Source organism: Tursiops truncatus, chromosome 14, assembly GCF_011762595.2.
Source record: "Tursiops truncatus isolate mTurTru1 chromosome 14, mTurTru1.mat.Y, whole genome shotgun sequence".
Classification (NCBI taxonomy): Eukaryota; Metazoa; Chordata; class Mammalia; order Artiodactyla; family Delphinidae; genus Tursiops; species Tursiops truncatus.
Window position 1 is genome coordinate 8,478,414 of NC_047047.1, and position 18,459 is coordinate 8,496,872.

The 18,459-nt window shown below is 39.0% G+C and overlaps 1 pseudogene; it reads left to right on the forward strand.

The window, feature by feature from the left end:
- The first annotated feature begins 7,614 nt into the window (after positions 1–7,614).
- Positions 7,615–8,347, forward strand: LOC101315910 (ATP synthase F(0) complex subunit C1, mitochondrial pseudogene; annotated as a pseudogene).
- The last annotated feature ends 10,112 nt before the right edge of the window (positions 8,348–18,459 follow it).

Here is an 18,459-nt window from a genome sequence, read left to right on the forward strand (position 1 = left end):
TTAGAAATGAAATAGGAGAAATCACAACTGCAGAAATACAAAGGATTCCAAAGACTACTACAAACAACTATATGCCAATGAAATGGACAACCATGAAGAAATCGACAAATTCTTGGAAAGGTACAATTTTCCAAGACTGAACCAGGAATTATTAGAAAATATAAAACAGCTCACAAATAATGAAATTGAAACTCTAACTAAAAATCTTCCAACAAACAAAAGTCCAGGATCAGATGACTTCACAGGCAAATTCCATCAAACATTTAGAGAGGAACTAACACTGATCCTTCTCAAATTCTTCCAAAAAATTGCAGAGCGAGAAACACTCCCAAATTCATTCTACAAAGCCACGATCACCCTGACAGCTAAACCAGACAAAGATATCACAAAAAAAGAAACTTACAGACCGATATCACTGATGAACATAGATGCAAAAATCCTGAACAAAATATTAGCGAACAGAATGCAACAACACATTAAAAGGATCGTACATCAAGATCAAGTGGGATTTATCCCAGGGATGCAAGGATTCTTCAATATATGCAAATCAATCAATGTGATACTCCATATAAACAAATTGAAAAATAGAAACCATATGATCAACTCAATTGATGCAGAAAAAGCTTTTGACAAAATTCAACACCCATTTATGACAAAAACTCTCCAGAAAATGGGCATAGAGGGAAGCTACCTCAACATAATAAAGGCCATATATGACAAACCCACAGCAAGCATCATAATCAATGGTGAAAAACTGAAAGCATTTCCACTAAGATCAGGAACAAGACAAGGATATCCACTCTCACCACTCTCATTCAATATAGTTTAGGAAGTCCTAGCCACGGCATTCAGAGAAGAAAAAGAAATAAAAGGAATACAAATTGGAAAAGAAGAAGTTAAACCGTCAATATTTGCCAATAACATGATACTACACATAGAAAATACTAAAGCTGACATTAGAAAACTACTAGAACTGATCAATGAATTTGGTAAGGTTGCAGGATACAAAATTAATGCACAGAAATCTCTGGCATTCCGATACACCAATAATGAAAAATCAGAAAGAGGAATTAAGGAAACTCTCCCATTTACCACTGCAACAAAAAGAATAAAATACCTAGGAATAAACCTGCCTAAGGAGGCGAAAAACTTGTACGCAGAACACTATAAAACACTAATGAAAGATATCAAAGATGACATAAACAGATTGAGAAACATACCATGTTCTTGGATTGGAAGTCTCAATATTGTGAAAATGACGACACTACCCAAGGCAATCTATAGATTCAGTGCAATCCCTATCAAACTACCAATGGCATTCTTCACAGAATTAGAACAAAAAATTTTACAATTCGTATGGAACTACAAAAGACCCCGAATAGCCAAAGCAATCTTGAGAAAGAAAAATGGAGTTGGAGGAATCAGGCTCCCTGACTGCAAACTATACCACAAAGCTACAGTAATCAAGACAGTATGGTACTGGCACAGAAACAGAAATATAGATCAATGGTAGAGGAGAGAATGCCCAGAGATAAACCCACGCACATATCGGCACCTAATTTATGACAAATGAGGCAAGAACATACAATGGAGAAAAGACAGTCTCTTCAATAAGTGGTGCTGGGAAAACTGGACAGCTACATGTAAAAGAATGAAATTAGAACACTACCTAACACCATACACAAAAATTAACTCCAAATGTATCAAAGACCTAAATGTAAGACCGGTCAGTATAAAACTCTTAGAGGAAAACATAGGAAAAACACACTTTGACATAAACCACAGCAAGATCTATTTTGAGCCACCTCCTAGAGTAACAGAAATAAAAACAAAATAAACAAACGGGACATAATTAAACTTAAAAGCTTTTGCACAGCAAGGAAACGATAAACAAGACAACACTCTGAATGGGAGAAAATATTTGCAAATGAAACAGACAAAGGATTAATCTCCAAAATATACAAACTGCTCATGGAGCTCAATATCAAAAAAACAATCCAATTAAAAAATGGGCAGAAGACCTAAATAGACATTTTTCCAAGGAAGACATACAGATGGCCAAGAGGCACATGGAAAGATGCTCAACATCACTAATTGTTAGAGAAATGCAAATCAAAACTACAATGAGATATCACCTCACACCAGTCAGAATGGCCATTATCAAAAAATCTAGAAACAATAAATGCTGGAAAGGGTGTGGTGAAAAGGGAACCCTCTTGCACTGCTGGTGGGAATGTAAATTGATACAGCCACTACGGAGAACAGTATGGAGGTTCCTTAAAAAACTAAATATAGAACTACCATGTGACCCAGCAATCCCACTACTGGGCATATACCCTGAGAAAACCATAATTCAAAAAGAGACATGTGGGTTCCTAGGTGGCACAGTAGTTGAGAGTCTGCCTGCCGATGCTGGGGACATGGGTTCGTGACCCGGTCCGGGAAGATCCCACATGCCACGGAGTGGCTGGGCCCATGAGCCATGGCCGCTGAGCCTGCGCGTCCATCGCCTGTGCTCCACAATGGGAGATGCCACAGCAGTGAGAGGCACGAGTACCACCACCAAAAAAAAAAAAAAAGACAAAAAGAGACATGTACCCCAGTGTTCATTGCAGCCAGGACATGGAACTATTTACAATAGCCAGGACATGGAACCACCTAAATGTTCACTGACAGATGAATGGATAAAGAAGATGTGGTACATATATACAATGGAATATTACTCAGCCATAAAAAAAACAAAATTGAGTTATTTGTAGTGAGGTGGATGGATCTAGGGTCTGTCATACGGAGTGAAGTAAGACAGAAAGAGAAAAACAAGTATCATATACTAACACATATAGGTGTAATCTAAAAAAATAGTATAGGTGATCTTATTTGCAAAGCTGAAATAGAGACACATAGAGAACAAAGGGTGGGGTGGGATGAATTGGGAGATGGCGATTGACATATATACACTACTGATACTATGTATAAAATAGATTACTAATGAGAACATACTGTATAGCACAGGGAACTCTACTCAGTGCTCTGTGGTGACCTAAATGGAAAGGAAATCCAAAAAAGAAGGGATATATGTATACGTATAGCTGATTCACTTTGCTGTACAGTAGAAACACAACATTGTAAAGCAACTATACTCCAATAAAAATAAATTAATTTTTAAAAAAAGAATGTGTTCGTTTTTCTTTGAATATTTAGTAGAATCATCAGTGAAGCTAGTTGGACCAGGGCTTTTCTTTGTTGGAAGTCTTCAATCTCTTTACTTGTTAGAAGTCTATTCAGAATGTCTATTTCTTCTTGAGTCAATTTGGTAGTTTATGTGTTTCTATGAATTTATCCATTTCATCTAGGTTATCTAATTTGTTGACATACAGATATTCATAGTATTCTCTTATATTGCTTTTTATTTCTGTAAGGTTGGTAGTAAGGTCCCCACTTTCATTCCTAATTTGACAACATTCTAACAGCACTGAATCTGCAGCAAACCTCCAAATCATAGACATACCCTCCAATGACCTACTCAGAGGTCAAGTCCTGTAATAGGTTCTTTTTCACACACTATTGCTGGAACACAAGGTTCACGATGGAGTGTATTCTCCCTCGTCAACAAAGCATAGGTTCAAATTGTACAAGTATGCTCCTGGTGGTCTTTGGCTGAAGGGCATTGAGAAGTGGAATATACAGCGGGTACAGGGACTGTGGAGTTGGTCTGGACTGGATTTCAATCCCAGCTCTGCAGTGAACATTTGCCACACTCACTACTGCTCTCTTCGCCTTGGTTGCCCAACATGAATACAGGACTGTCCTATCTCAGAGGAGGCGGGAAAAAACAAATGAGCTGAGGCCAAAAACATAAGTAAATGGTGCCTGTTCCAGATACTGCAAAGATAGTACTGAGAGCTGCCATACACCCCAGTATTTATATCTTACATCATTTATATCTTACATTAGGATGGTAATTATAATTATTGGTATAATTAAGGAACCAATATTGAGACATTATTATTATTAACTAACGTCCATATTTCATTCTTATTTCCTTAGATTTTACCCAGCGTCCTTTATCTGTTCCAGGATGCCATCCAGGATTCCATATTACATGTAGTCATCATGTGTCCTTAGGTTTCTCTTGGCTGTGACACGTTCCCTGACTTTCCTTGTTTTTTATGACCTTGACAATTTTGTGAATACTGGTCAGGCATTTTATAGAATGTCCCTCAATTTGGATTCTTCTGATGTTTTTCTCATGATTAGACTGGGGTTATGTGTTCTTGGGAGGAACACTACAGAGGTATAATGCCATTTTCATTACGTTATATGAAGTGTATATACTATTAACATCCCTTATCACTGTTGATCTTGGCCGTCATCCTGGTCAAGGCAGTGTCTGTCAGGTTTCTCCACTATAAAAGTTACAGATCTTCCTCGACTTATGATGGGGTAACATCCTGATAAACAGATCATAAGCTGAAAATATGTCGAAAATACATTTGACGCACCTCACCTACCGAACATCGTAGCTTAGCCTAACCTATATTAAACACACTCAGAAAACTTACATTAGCGTACAGTTGGGCAAAATCACCTAACACAAAGCCTATTTTACAATAAAGTGTTGAATGAGCTATGTAATTTATTGAATACTGTACTGAAAATGAAAACCAGGGTAGTTGTCTGGACACAGAATGATTCTAAGTGTCTGTGTTTTCTACCCTTGTGATCACACAGCTGACTGGGAGCTGAGGCTCGCTGCCACAGCCCAGCATCATGAAGGAGTATTGTACCAAATACTGCTAGCCAGGAAAACATCAAAATTCAAAGTACAGTTTCTACTGAATATGTATCATTTTTGCACCATCATAAAGTAGAAAAATCGTAAGTCAAACCGTTGTATGTCAGGAACCATCTGTACTCTTCTATTCCTCGTTTTCATGCTGCAGTCTTTGGAATGAAGTCACTATCTACAGCTCAGACTTAAGAAGTGGGAGTTGTGCTCTACCTCCTTGAGGACGGAATATCTACACAAATTATTTGGAATTCTTCTGCCTGGGAGTTCTGTCTCTTCTCTTCCATTTATTTATTTATTCATTTATTTAGTCAATTATTTATTTGTATCAGTATATACTCATGGAATTTTACTTTATGCTTTGGGTTATAATCCAGTATTACTTTATTTTATTGTGCAGAAATGTTTCAGCTTTGGCCACTGGGAACTCTTTCCATTGGTTCTGTGCCCTGTTGCACACTCCCATCAGCGTGGGTTTTTTGGCAGGGGTCGTCTGAGCACTTCCTTATTTTCTGGCACTACAATAGTCTCCAGTCTGATCTTATATATTTTCTGCCCTAATCAGTGATTTCTCCAAGGACCCCAGTTCCTTCTATTGGAGAATGGCATTGGAAACCAGGATCTGAGTGCGAGGTACGCTTGTTGCTACCAGAGGATCATTGCTTCTAGGCCCTCTCAGCTGACAAGGACAGAATATATACATGTGCATACTAACTCCTGTATATATACATATCTATAATTATTTCTATATTTAACTATCTATGTTAAGCTAAACAAGAGTCATACTAATGTCTCTAATTAATTATGATATGGAACATCGTAGCTTCCTCCCTTTGTGTATGTGTAAACTCCCACTCCAACAATGAGAAAACTGGACCCCACCATCTGCTATCCATTATTCAACTCCAGTGTACAGTATCAGAATTGCTAACCTGAACTCATACGGGAAACAACTTTATCAACTAGAGTAGAGCGCTGATATGCAGTTTCTTTTGCTTTTGGTCGTACAAACTACACTCGTTTCCAAAGTTATTTAGGTCAGCAACTTTTCCCCTGTCCCCTTCAATGAGGTTGTTTCATGCATCTGTAATAAGCTAGATTGTTTTGTCATATTTTTCATTCCATCCTGGGATCTTCCTAAATGATTTTTTTTTAATTTTTGTACAGTAAGGTTCTTCTTTTTTTCTCCTAATATTTTTTTAACATCTTTATTGGAGTATAATTGCTCTACACTGTTGTGTTAGTTGCTGCTGTATAACAAAGTGAATCAGCTCTACGTATCCCTCTTGCGTCTCCCTCCCACCCTCCCTATCCACCCCTCTAGGTGGTCACAAAGCACCAAACTGATCTCCCTGTGCTATGCAGCTGCTTCCCACTAGCTATCTATTTCAGTAAGGTTCATTCTTTGTGCTGCAACGTTCTATAGGTTCTGACAAATGCATAGTGTCACATATCCACAATTACAGTGTCATACAGAATATTTTCACCACCCTAAAAAAACCCTCTGTGCTTCATTTATTCAACCCTCCCACCTTCCCCCCAAACACCTGCAAACCACTGATCTTTTAACTATAGTTTTGCCTTTTCCAGGATGTCATATGATGCAAATAATACAGTACGTAGCCTTTTCACACTGGTTTCTTTTGGTTAGGAACATGCACTTAGGATTAAACTATGTCTTTTCATGGCCTGAGAGCTCATTTCCTTTTATTCCTGAGTAATGTTCCATCGTTTAGACAGACCAAAGTTTGTTTATACTTTCACCTGTCGAAGGACACCTTGACTGCTTCCAGTTTGGGTTGATTAGGAATAAAGCTGCTATAAACCTTTATGTACAGATTTTTGTGCACATAGATTTTCAAGTCACTTGGGTAAATACCTAGGAGCACAATTTGCCGGGTTGCATGGCGAGAAATTGCCGAATTGTCTCCAAACTGCCTGCACCATTTTGCACTCCCACAGCAGTGAACAAGGGTTCCTTCTCCTCTGCACCCTTGCCAGCAATTGATATTGTCAGTTCTGTGACCTTTATCTATTCTGATAGTCATTAGCAGTATCTCAGTGTTGTTTTAATTTGCAATTCCCTAATGACAAATGATACTGAACATCTTTTCTTGTGATTCTTTGACATATTCTTTGGTGAGGTGTCGGAGCAGATATTTTGCCCACTTTTAAACTGGGTTGTTTGTTTTCTTATTGTTAAGAATTCTTTATATAATTTGGATACCTGTCCTTTATCAGATATGTGTTTTATAAGTATTTTCTCCTGAGCTGTGGCTTGTCTCTCAATTCTCTTAACAGTGTCTTTCTCAGAGAAGAAGCTTTTCATTTTAAGAAGGTCTAACTTATCAATTTTTTCTTCCATGGACTGCTTTTTGTGTTGTATCTAAAACCTCTTCACCAGGAGTGATGGTGGATGGTGAAGCTCCAGGCCATTTTTCCTGAGGGGGAACATTCAACAAAACACTACAGACGGACTAAAATAACTTTACAGGAGCTCTGGAAACCAGTCAAAGATCTACAGCAACCAAGCAAATGCCCCATCAAGAAAAAAATCACATTCAGAATGGTAGGAAATTTCACAGCACTTCTACTCACCCTTATCCCACCCAGTATAGCACAGTGTGATCAGAATGAAGTGGCCTGATCCCCAGTTCCATTCCTCAGGACAGAAGGAGCAGAGAATAACTTGTTGGCAACATTTTGATCTGTAGACTGACCCAGAGACTGGCTTCTATCTCACCTGACTTGGAGCTCAAAAAGGGAATGGTGGCATAATCTGGATTTCAGACTGGCAGAGGCCACAGAAGACAGTAGTGGGCGCCATGATATGTGACAACCGCAGAGGAACTGCACACATGCAGGTGCTTGGGGGAAAGGCATTACAAGTAATAAAATTTCTCAAAAATAATAGAAAAATAAACAGAGCATCTAAGGCTCTGAGAAGAAGTTGGAATGAGGCTCTTTGCAAAATTAAGACATTTGAAATCAGCTGTGGCTATAGAAGAAAGTTTTAAAAAGCACACACACAAGCCCAGACAGAATACATGCATAGAAAACATCTGATAATACCTTCAGCCTCTACCCAGGGACGACCACAAAACTCAAGGGCCCAGAGTCCTAGAGCTAAAGCCGGGAGACAGAAAGAAAGCAGACCAGCGGGGCACTACTCATTCCTCCTGCTCTGATCCACTCTTGTACCAGGGGCCTGATCAGGCCTGCGTCTGCCTCCTCCTGAGGAGGCCGGAGATCCCATCTGAACAGCCTTCCTACATCAGTGTCCCACTTCAGGTGGCCAGGTGGGAGTTCCAGACCAGTGTGTTCTCCCAGGACACTGACACAGCGGCCAAGTTTATTGGCACTGGGGCCACCACAGTTGGTGTGCTTGGTTCAGGGGCCGGTACTGGAAGAGCGTTTGGCAGCTTGATCACTGGCTATGCCAAGAACCCGTCTCTGAAGCAGCAGCTCTTCTCCTATGCCATTCTGGGCTTTGCCCTATCTGAGGCTATGTGGCTCTTCTATCTGATGGTTGCCTTCTTCATCAATTTCGCCATGTGAGGCTCCATGGAGGTCTCCTACCCACTCCTGCTGCTTGGACTCCAGGCCATGCCTGCTGCTGGAGTGTGCTAAGCTTTACCATTAAACACAACGTTTCTCTAAACTCCAAAAAGAAAAGAACCTCAAGGGCCCATAAATTACCAAAGGTCTTCCATATTGGTCTACAAATATTGGAGACGCAACTATTTTTTCAAATGCCAAATTTTCAATGATCACAAGGCATACAAAGAAACGAGGAAATACTCATTTAAAGAAAGAAAATAAATCTCCAGAAGCCATCTCTGAAGAAACACATGCATCAGTTACTAGACAAAGACTTTCAAAGGAAACTACCTTAACATAGTACAAGCCATATATGGAAAACCCCCAGCAAATGTCACACTCAATGATGAAAACTGAAAGCATTTCTTTAAGATGAGGAACAAGGCAAGTATGCCCACTTTCACCACTTCTGTTCAACCAAGTACAAGAAGCTCTAGTCAGAGAAATTAGGCAAAGAAAAAAATAAAAGGCATTTAAACTGGAAAGAAAGAAAATTATCTCTGTTTACAAACAATATGATCTTATATGCATAAAATCCTAAAGATTCTACCAAAAACCTGTTAGAACTGACAAATGAATTCAGCAAAGTAGCAGGATACAAAGTCAATACATAAAAATCAGTTGCATTTCTAAACACTAACAATCAATTATATTATCCAAAGAGGAAATAACAAACACAATTCCATTTACAACAGCATCAAAAAGAATAAAATACTTAGGAATTAACCAAGGAGGTAAAGACTTGTACAATGAAAATGACAAAACATTACTGAAAGGAATTAAAGATGTATATAAATAAAGCACATCCAATGTTCATGGGTTGGAGACAATATTGTTAAGATGTCAACAGCACCCAAAGCAACCTACAGATTCAATACAATCTCTGTCTAAATCCCAAGGACATTTTTTACAGAATTAGAAATGCCATCCCAAAATTCATATGAAATCTCACAGGACCTTGAATAGCCAAAATAATCTTGAAAAAAAATAACAAAGTTGGAGGCCTGATTTCCAAACATATTACAAAGTTACCATAATCAAAACACTGTGGTACTGGCATAAAGACAGACATATAGACAAATAGAAAGGAATAGGGAGCCCAGAAATACACCCTCATGCATATTGTTCAATAATTTTTGACAGAGGTGCCAAGATCATTCAATGAGGAAATGACAGTCTTTTCCAGAAGTGGTGTTGGGAAAACTGGATGTCCACATGTAAAAGAATAAAGATGGGAAGATGGCGGTGTGGGAAGACACAGAGTTGGCATCTCCCCACAACTAGGGCACCTGCCAGCCGCTGGTGGGGGACTCCCACACCCAAGGAGATGGGAGGAATCCCAAAGTGAACCGGTAGGACATAGGGGGATTGAGGGGGAAGGAGAAGTGGAGGCCAGAAAGGAACGGCACCCCTGAGGCCGGGGAGATCAGGAGAGGCAGGTGGAAGGGGCTCTCCAGGAGGAGCAGAACAGGAGCGGAGATCATTTGCCCTGCCTACTCGGACCCGGGGAGACTGATGAGCTCCCAGGCCAATCCTCTGCCCTCCAAACCCCCCTCCAGGCTGTGAGGGTCCTTGGGGACATAGGAGGGAGGCCCAGAATATAAGGAGAGGCAGGCGGGAGGGGCCCTCCAGGAGGACCAGGAGAGGAGAGGAGGGTGTTAGCCCCACCCACTCAAGCCCAGAAAGCCTACTGGCCTCCCAGGTGAGGTCCCCTGCCCTCTGAGACCAGGGGTGGGGGCCACGTCCGGGGCCCTTCTGTTCCTTGAGCCTAAGCCCCAACACCCCACAGTCCCCAGGGCCTTTTCCAACCCTGTGGGTCCTGAGCATTGGCCCCGCCCACCACCCAAACCCTGCCCTGCTTAGACTCCACCCTAAACAGCCAAGGTCTTTTCTCCCTTTTTTCTTTTTCTTTTCCCTCCTCCTCTTTTTTTTACTATTGTGGTACTGATGTAGTTTCCAGTTGTTGATTCATCTATATTTTTATATTCTTTCTAACATATCTGTTATTTTTCTAGTCTAATTTTATTTTTTACTTTCTTATTGTTTTTTGTATTTTGTGTTTTATTTTTGCCGCCCCATGCAGCTTGTGGGATCTTGGCTCATGAGCCCGGGGTCAGGCCAAAGCTCCTGCCCTGGGAGCTCCAAGTCCAAACCACTGGACTAACAGAGAACTTCAGACACCAGGGAATATTCATTGGAGTGAGGTCACACGGAGTTCCTCATCTCAGGACCAAGACCCAGCTCTACTCAATAGCCTACAAACTGCCATGTGGGAAGCCTCATGCCAAACAACCAGTAAGACAGGAACATAATCCCACTCTTAAAAAAAAAAAGAGAGAGAGAGAGAGAGAGATGGCAAAACAGTATGTCACAGATGAAGGAGCAAGCTAAACACCTACAAGCCCAAATAAATGAAGAGGAAATAAGCAATCTACCTGAAAAAGAATTCAGAGTAATGACAGTAAAGATGATCCAGAAGCTCGGAAATAGAATGGAGGCACGAATTGAGAAAACACAAGAAATGTTTAACAGAGATATAGAAGAACTAAAGAACAAACAAACAGAGATAAACAACACAATAACTGGAATGAAAAATACACTAGAAGGAATAAGTAACAGAAAAACTGAGGCAAAAGAATGAATAAGTGAGCTGGAAGCCAAAATGGTGGAAATAACTGCTGAGGAACAGAATAAAGAAAAAAGAATGAAAATAACTGATGACAGTCTCAGAGACCTCTGGGACAACATTAAATGCACCAACATTTGAATTATAGGGGTCCTAGAAGAAGCAGAGAAAAAAAAGGGTCTGAGAAAATATTTGAAAAGATTGTAGTGGAAAACTTCCCTAACATGGGAAAGGAAATAGTCACCCAAATCCAGGAAGCACAGAGAGTCCCATACAGGATAAACCCTAGGAAAAACACACCAAGACACATATTCATCAAACTAACAAAAATTAAATTCAAAGAAAAAATATTAAGGCAGCAAAGGAAAAACAAAAAATAGCATACAAAGGAATCCCCATAAGGTTATCAGCTGATTTTTCAGCAGAAACTCGGCAGGCCAGAAGGGAGGGGCAGGATATATTTAAAGTGATGAAAGAGAAAAACCTACAACCAAGATTACTCTACCCAGCAAGGATCTCATTCAGATTCGATGGAAGTCAAAAGCTTTTCAGACAAGCAAAAGCTAAGAAAATTCAGCACCACCAAACCAGCTTTACAACAAATACTAAAGAAACTTCTCTAAGCAGGAAACACAAGAGAAGAAAAAGACCCACAAAAACAAACCCAAGGGCTTCCCTGGTGGTGCAGTCATTGGGAGTCCGCCTGCCGATGCGGGAGGCACAGTTTTGTGCCCCAGTCCGGGAGGGTCCCACATGCCGTGGAGCAGCTGGGCCCATGGGCCATGGCCACTGGGCCTGCACGTCCAGGTAGCCTGTGCTCCACAGCGGGGGTGGGGGCTGCAGCGGTGGGAGGCCCGCATACCACACACACTAAACAAAAAACCAAAACAATTAAGAAAATGGTAATAGGAACATTCATATTGATAATAACCTTGAAGGTAAATGGATTAAATGTCCCAACCAAAAGACACAGACTGGCTGAATGGATACAAAAACAAGACGCATATATATGCTGCCTACAAGAGACCCACTTCAGACCTAGGGACACATACAGACTGAAAGTGAATGGACAGAAAAAGATATTCCATGCAAATGGAAATCAAAAGAAACCTGGAGTAGCAATACTCATATCAGATAAAATAGACTTTAAAAGAAAGACTGTTACAAAAGATAAGGAGGGACACTACATCATCATCAAGGGATCAATCCAAGACGAAGATATAACAATTATAAATGTTTTTGCACCCAACATAGGAGCACCTCAATACATAAGGCAAATGCTAACAACCATGAATGGAGAAATCGACAGTAACACATTAACAGCAGGGGATTTTAACACCCCACATACAACAATGGACAGATCATCCAAACAGAAAATAAATAAGGAAACACAAGCTTTAAATGACACAATAGACCAGATAGATCTGACTGATATTTATAGAACATTCCACCCAAAAGTGGCAGATTACACTTTCTTCTCGAGTGCATATGGAACATTCTCCAGGATAGATCACATCTTGGGTCACAAATCAAGCCTCAAAAAATTAAAGAAAATTAAAGTCGTATCAAACATCTTTTCTGACCACAACACTATGAGATTAGACCCATTACAGGAAAAAAACTTCACAAAACACACATATATGGAGGCTAAACAGTGCACTACTAAATAACCAACAGATCACTGTAGAAATCAAAGAAGAAATTAAAAAATACATAGAAACAAATGACAATGAAAACACGATGTCCTAGAACCTATGGGACACAGCAAAAGCAGTTCTAAGAGGGAATTTTTTAGCAATTCAATCTCACCTCAAGAAAAAAGAAAAAACTCAAATAAAGAATCGAACCCTACACTTAAAAGAAGTTGACAAAGGAGAACAAAGAAAACCCAAAGTCAGGGGAAGGAAAGAAATCAAAGATCAGAGCAGAAATAAATGAAATAGAAATGAAGAAAATAATAACAAAGATCAATAAAACTAAGAGCTCGTTCTTTGAGAAGATAAACAAAATTGGTAAACCCTTACCCAGACTCATCAAGAAAAAATGGGAGAGGACACAAATCAATAAAATTAGAAATGAAATAGGAGAAATCACAACTGCAGAAATACAAAGGATTACAAAAGACTACTACAAACAACTATATGCCAATGAAATGGACAACCGTGAAGAAATGGACAAATTCTTGGAAAGGTACAATTTTCCAAGACTAAACCAGGAATTATTAGAAAATATAAAACAGCTCACAAATAATGAAATTGAAACTCTAAAAATCTGCCAACAAACAAAAGTCCAGGATCAGATGACTTCACAGGCAAATTCCATCAAACATTTAGAGAAGAACTAACACTGATCCTTCTCAAATTCTTCCAAAAAATTGCAGACAGAGAAACACTCCCAAATTCATTCTACAAAGCCACGATCACCCTGATACCAAAACCAGACAAAGATATCACAAAAAAGAAACTTACAGACCGATATCATTGATGAACATAGATGCAAAAATCCTGAACAAAATACTAGCAAACAGAATGCAACAACACATTAAAAGGATCGTACATCATGATCAAGTGGGATTTATCCCAGGGATGCAAGGATTCTTCAATATACGCAAATCAATCAATGTGATACACCATATTAACAAATTGAAGAATAGAAACCATATGATCATCTCAATAGATGCAGAAAAAGCTTTTGACAAAATTGAACACCCATTTATGACAAAAACCCTCCAGAAAATGGGCATAGAGGGAACCTACCTCAACATAATAAAGGCCATATATGACAAACCCACAGCAAGCATCATAATCAATGGTGAAAAACTGAAAGCATTTCCACTAAGATCAGGAACAAGACAAGGATATCCACTCTCACCACTCTCATTCAACATAGTTTTGGAATTCCTAGCCACGGCATTCAGAGAAGAAAAAGAAATAAAAGGAATACAAATTGGAAAAAAATAAGTAAAACTGTTAATATTTGCCGATAACATGATACTACACATAGAAAATACTAAAGCTGACATTAGAAAACTACTAGAAGTAATCAATGAATTTGGTAAGGTTACAGGATACAAAATTAATGCACAGAAATCTCTGGCATTCCTATACACCAACAATGAAAAATCAGAAAGAGGAATTAAGGAAACTCTCCCATTTACCACTGCAACAAAAAGAATAAAATACCTAGGAATAAACCTGCCTATGGAGGCAAAAAACTTGTACTCAGAAAACTATAAAACACTGATGAAAGATATCAAAGATGACATAAACAGATGGAGAAATATACCATGTTCTTGGATTGGAAGAATCAATATTGTGAAAATGACTACACTACCCAAAGCAATCTATAGATTCAGTGCAATCCCTATCAAACTACCAATGGCATTCTTCACAGAATTAGAACAAAAAATTTTACAATTCATATGGAAACACAAAAGACCCCGAATAGCCAAAGCAATCTTGAGAAAGAAAAATGGAGTTGGAGGAATCAGGCTCCCTGACTGCAAACTATACCACAAAGCTACAGTAATCAAGACAGTATGGTACTGGCACAAAAACAGAAATACAGATCAATGGTAGAGGAGAGAATGCCCAGAGATGAACCCATGCACATACGAGCACTTAATTTATGACAAATGAGGCAAGAACATACAATGGAGAAAAGACAGCCTCTTCAATAAGTGGTGCTGGGAAAACTGGACAGCTACATGTAAAAGAATGAAATTAGAACACTACCTAACACCATACACAAAAGTAAACTCTAAATGGATTAAAGACCTAAATGTAAGACCGGACAGTATAAAACTCTTAGAGGAAAACATAGGAAAAACACACTTTGACATAAACCACAGCAAGATCTATTTTGAGCCACCTCCTAGAGTAACAGAAATCAAAACAAAAATAAACAAATGGGACATAATTAAACTTAAAAGCTTTTGCACAGCAAAAGAAACCATAAACAAGACAATTCTCTGAATGGGGAAAACATTTGCAAATGAAACAGACAAAAGATTAATCTCCAAAATATACAAACTGCTCATGGAGCTCAATATCAAAAAAACAATCCAATTAAAAAATGGGCAGAAGACCTAAATAGACATTTTTCCAAGGAAGACATACAGATGGCCAAGAGGCACGTGGAAAGATGCTCACCATCACTAATTGTTTGAGAAATGCAAATCAAAACTACAATGAGGTATCACCTCACACCAGTCAGAATGGCCATTATCAAAAAATCTAGAAACAATAAATGCTGGAAAGGGTGTGGTGAAAAGGGACCCCTCTTGCACTGCTGGTGGGAATGTAAATTGATACAGCCACTACGGAGAACAGTATGGAGGTTCCTTAAAAAACTAAATATAGAACTACCATGTGACCCAGCAATCCCACTACTGGGCATATACCATCAGAAAACCATAATTCAAAAAGAGACATGTGGGCTTCCCTGGTGGTGCAGTGGTTGAGAGTCCGCCTGCCAATGCAGGGGACACGGGTTTGTGACCTAGTCCGGGAAGATCCCACATGCCACGGAGCAGCTGGGCCCATGAGCCATGGCTGCTGAGCCTGCACGTCCAGAGCCTGTGCTCCACACGGGAGAGGCCACAGCAGTGAGAGACCCGAGTACCGCCAAAAAAAAAAAAAAAATACAAAAAGAGACATGTACCCCAGTGTTCATTGCAGCACGATTTACAATAGCCAGGACATGGAACCAACCTAAGTGTCCATCAACAGATGAATGGATAAAGAAGATTGGCACATATATACAATGGACTATTACTCGGCCATAAAAGGAAACAAAATTGAGTTATTTGTAGTGAGGTGGATGGACCTAGAGTCTGTCATACAGGGTGAAGTAAGTCAGAAAGAGAAAAACAAATACTGTATGCTAATGCATATATGGTATCTAAAAAAAAAAAATGGTACTGATGAACCTAGTTGCAGGGCAGGAATACAGAGGTAGACATAGAGAATGGACTTGAGGACATGGGGTGGGAGGGCGAAACTGGGACGAAGTGAGAGTAGCATCGACATATATACACTACTGAATGTAAAATAGTTGGCTGGTGGGAAGCAGCAGTGTAGCACAGGGAGATCAGCTCAGTGCTTTGCGATGACCTACAGGGGTGGGATAGGGAGGACGGGAGGGAGGCTCAAGAGGGGATATGGTGACATGTGCATGCATATGGCTAATTCGTTTTGTTGTGCAACATAAACTAACACAGTATTGTGAAGCAATTATACTCCAATAAAGATCTATTTTTTTAAAAAAGTAAAAGAAAAAAAGAATAAAGTTGGGCCCTTATCTTATACCATATACAAAAATTATTCAAAATGGATCAAAAACCTAAATATAAGAGATTAAACTATAAAACTCTTAGAAAAAAACAAAGAGGAAAAGCTTCAGGACACTGGATTTTTAAAAAATATTTGGAATATGATACTAAAAGTAAAGTCAATAAAAGAAAAGATAAATGGACTTCATCAAAATTAAAACCCTTTGGGGACTTCCCTAGTGGTCCAGTGGTAAAGAATCTACCTTACAATGCAGGGGACATGGGTTCAATCCCTGGTCAGGGAACTAAGATCCCACATGCCGCAGAGCAACCAAGCCCACGGGCCACAACTACTACTGAGCTCACGCACCTCAACTAGAGAGCCTGCGTGCCACAACCTACAGAGCCCACGTGCCCTGGAGCCTGCATGCCACAACTAGAGAAGAGAAAACCCACACACCACAACTAGAGAGAAGCCCGTGCACCACAACAAAGAGCCCGCGTGCCGCAACTAAGACCCTACACAGCCAAAAATAAATAAAATAAATAAATCTTTAAAAAAAATTAAAACCCTTTGTACATCAAAGGACACTAATAACAGAGTGAAAGGCAATCCATGGAGGAGAAGAATATATTTCCAAATCAGGGATTAATATCTAGATTATACAAAAAACTACCACAACTCAGGAACAACAACAACACCGACACACATACACACACAAAACTGATTTTAAAATGGGCAAGATATTTCAATAAACATTTATCTGAAGATATGCAAATGACCAATAAGCACATAAGAAGATACTTAATATCTTAGTCATTAGGGAAATGCAAATAAAAACCACAAGGAGACACAACTTCGTATCCATTAGGATGGCTGTGATAAACAAAAATGAAGGAAAAGAAAAGAAAAGGTAAATAGCAAGCGTTAGTAAGGATGTGGAGAAATTGGGATCTTTTGCGTTGCTAGTGTGATGTGAAGTGGTATGGCTGCTGTGGAAAACAATTTGGTGGTTCCTCAAAAACTAAACATAAAATCAGCATATGATCCAACCACTCCACTCTGGGTATACACCCAAAAGAACTGAAAGCAGAGACTCAAACAGATATTTTTGCACCCATGTTCACTGCAGCATTAATCACAACAACCAGAAGGTAGAAGCAATGTAAGTGCCCATCAACAGATGAATGGATAAGCAAAATGTGGTTTGTACATGCAAAGGAATATTATTCAGCCTTAAATAGGAAGGAACTTCTGACATATGTTACAACAGGGATAAAGCCTGAAGATAGAATGCTAAGTGAAATAAACCAGAAGGAAATATATTATATTATTCCAGTTATATGAAATATCTGTAACAGGCAAATTCATAGAGACAAAGTACGATAATGATGTCAGAGGCTGGGGGTAGGGAGTAATGGAGAGTTACTGTTTATTTGGGTACACAGTTTCAGTTTGGGAAGATGAAAAAGTTCTGGAGATGTGTGGTAGTGATAGTTACAGAACAATATGAATGTGCTTAATGGCACAGAACTGTACACTTAAAAATGGCTTAAATGATCATTCTTATGTTATTTACATTTTATCATGATAAAAAAATTTAACTCCTTATCAAATGCAAAGTTATCTAGATTTTCTCCTATGTTTCCCTCTAGAAGTTTTATAGTTTTGTGTCTTATATTTAAGTCTATGACCTATTTTGACTTAATTTTTGTGAAAGGTGTAAGGTGTGTCTCGGTTCTTTTTTAAAGATGTGAGATTTTTATAAATAATGGAATACCACTAAGCCATAAACAGAATGAAATTTGCAGCAACAGAGATAGCCATGGAGAGTATTACACTAAGTGAAATATGTCAGAAAAAGAAAGACAAATAATGTATGATCACTTATATGTGGAATCTAGAAAATACAGCAAACAAGTGAATATAACAAAAAAAGAAGCAGACTCACAGATACAGAGAACAACCTAGTGGTTACCACTGGGACAGGGAAGGGAGGACGGGCAATATAGGGGTAGGGGATTAAGAGGTACAAATTATTACATATAAAATAATCTACAAGGATATATTATACAATATGTGGAATATAGCCAATGTTTTATAAAATGCACATTGAAACTGTCAAAATATAAGATAAAACAAAAATAAAAGAATTATAAAAAGAAAGAAGG